Source organism: Physeter macrocephalus, chromosome 2 (genome assembly GCF_002837175.3).
Source record: "Physeter macrocephalus isolate SW-GA chromosome 2, ASM283717v5, whole genome shotgun sequence".
Classification (NCBI taxonomy): domain Eukaryota; kingdom Metazoa; phylum Chordata; class Mammalia; order Artiodactyla; family Physeteridae; genus Physeter; species Physeter macrocephalus.
This window is the reverse complement of record NC_041215.1, coordinates 79787123-79789518: the sequence shown is the minus strand read 5'-3', so window position 1 is coordinate 79789518 and position 2396 is coordinate 79787123. Positions and strand designations below refer to the sequence as shown.

The 2396-nt window shown below is 41.0% G+C and overlaps 1 non-coding gene across 1 annotated transcript; it reads right to left on the bottom strand.

Moving 5' to 3' along the window:
* Positions 1-920: 920 nt before the first annotated feature.
* LOC112064584 (U6 spliceosomal RNA) lies at positions 921-1024 on the bottom strand. The gene has a single exon (XR_002891547.1). It is a non-coding gene; the product is annotated as a U6 spliceosomal RNA (small nuclear RNA).
* Positions 1025-2396: the final 1372 nt, after the last annotated feature.

Below are 2396 nucleotides of genomic sequence, written 5' to 3'. Positions count from 1 at the left end.
AATGAGGCATCATCTCACACCAGTTAGAATGGGCATCATCAGAAAATCTACAAATAAATGCTGGAGAGGGTATGGGGAAAAGGGAACCCTCTTGCACTGTTGGTGGGAATGTAAATTGATACAGCCACTATGGAGAACAGTATGGAGGTTCCTTAAAAAACTAAAAACAGGGCTTCCCTGGTGGCGCAGTGGTTGGGAGTCCGCCTGCCGATGCGGGGGACGCGGGTTCGTGCCCTGGTCCTGGAGGATCCCATGTGCCGCGGAGCGGCTGGGCCCATGAGCCATGGCCGCTGGGCCTGTGCGTCCGGAGCCTGTGCTCCGCGGCGGCAGGGGCCGCAGCAGTGGGAAGCCCGTGTACCGAAAAAAAAAACAAAAAAACAAAAAAAAACTAAAAACAGAACTACCATATGACCCAGCAATCCCACTACTGGGCATATACCCAGAGAAAACCATAATTCAAAAAGACACATGCACCCCCAATGTTCATTGCAGCACAATTTACAATAGCCAGGTCATGGAAGCAACCTAAATGCCCATCGACAGGTGAATGGATAAAGAAGATGTGGTACATATATACAGTGGAATATTACTCAGCCATAAAAAAGAATGAAATTCGGTCATTTGTAGAGACGTAAATAGAACTAGAGACTATCATTCAGAGTGAAGTAAGTCAAAAGAGAAAAACAAATATCGTATATTAACGCATATATGTGAAATCTAGAAAAATGGTGCAGATGAACTGGTTTGCAAGGCAGATACAGAGATACAGATGTAGAGAACAAATGTATGGACACCAGGGTGGGAAAGTGAGGGGGGGTGGGATGAATTGGGAGATTGGGATTGACATATATACACTAATATGTATAAAATAGATAACTAATAAGAACCTACCATATTAAAAAACGAAATAAAATTCAAAAAATAATATGGAATGCTTCATGAGTTTTCATGTTATCCTTGCACAGGGACTGTGCTAATTTTCTCTATATCACTTGAATTTCAGTATATGTGTTGCCAAAGCAACCATGACCATGGGAATTTGTATTTTTAACAAGCTTCAAGGTCATTCTGATGCACATTCAGGATTTAGAATCACTGTTTACCCTTGCATTTGGGTCTTTAAAAGAATATATTCATATATATAAGAATATATTTTTATATATAGAATGTATAAAGTAATATGAAGATTAAATCATAAGATGGCATTCACTTTTTGTCATACTCTACTCCATTTAACATTGCCCCACGCATGCTGATTCACTAAAATGCTACTTGTCTCTAAAATATTTTCATTAAAATATTCTCTCTCAATCTCCCTCTTTCCCTCCCTCACTCCCTTCTTCCCCTCCCTCCCCCTTTTTCATCTATTACCACATTCTGTGATACATTTCCCTCACACCGAGAGCTACCTTAACCTCTCAAAGAAAAACCGTGTCACTGACAGCACCGCACAGTCCTGGTTAGTGAGCATCAGCATTTGTACTAAGTATGTTCTACCATGTTTTCTTGAATTAAGTGTGCTTGCAACGTGTGACAATTCCCTATACCATTTTCTGGTGAGTTACAGTAAATAATTTTCACTCACAGTGCTATCAAAAGATAGAGTGCATTTCTTATGGTACTGCCATAAGAAATATAAAGAGCATCATGTTGGATGTTAAAATTTTTTTAACTCAAGATGACTTTAGGGAAATGGTTGTAACAAAGGGAAAGGATCAGCAGAGGTGCAGGGTGGTGGAAATCTTTTGACATTAGAAAGGATATCATAACGTCCCTCTACCAGTGAAGATAAACTAACAATTACGAGTGGTAATGGGAAGAAACTATGGCTTGTGACATCTGGGGATTTAAAGAGAAGAAGAAAATCCACTTAAGAGAAACCTCTGCACTCAGGAATTTGACCAAAAGAGCCTGTTCACTTAAGCTGCCCTGGAATGCACACTGCTGCAGTTAACAGGGAACACCTACAGTGTTGCTGGGACTGCCGCGTCCACAACTGGCAACGTTTCACTGCAGCCAATGGGAATAGCTACAAGATGCTACAGCGGTGGTTCTCAAACCTCAGAGGATCACCTGGAGGGCTTGTTAAGACAGTCCTGTGCTCCATGGCCAAAGAGTCTGACTCAGCAAGTCTAGGGTGGGGACCTGAGAATTTACTTATTTAACAGGCTTCTAGGTGATGCCTGATGCTACGGGTTCTCAGAGCACACTTCGACTGGCACTGACCACTATTTGTAATAATGGAACAGTTTTTTCTTTGCATTAAACTAATATGTATTCATCAAACCTAAACACTGTGTCCATTATTTGCATCATGGCTGAAGAAACTTAGGCAAGAAGAAAACTCATTGGACTGGCACTATTTTACCTGAAACATAATTATGTCTTACAATTAC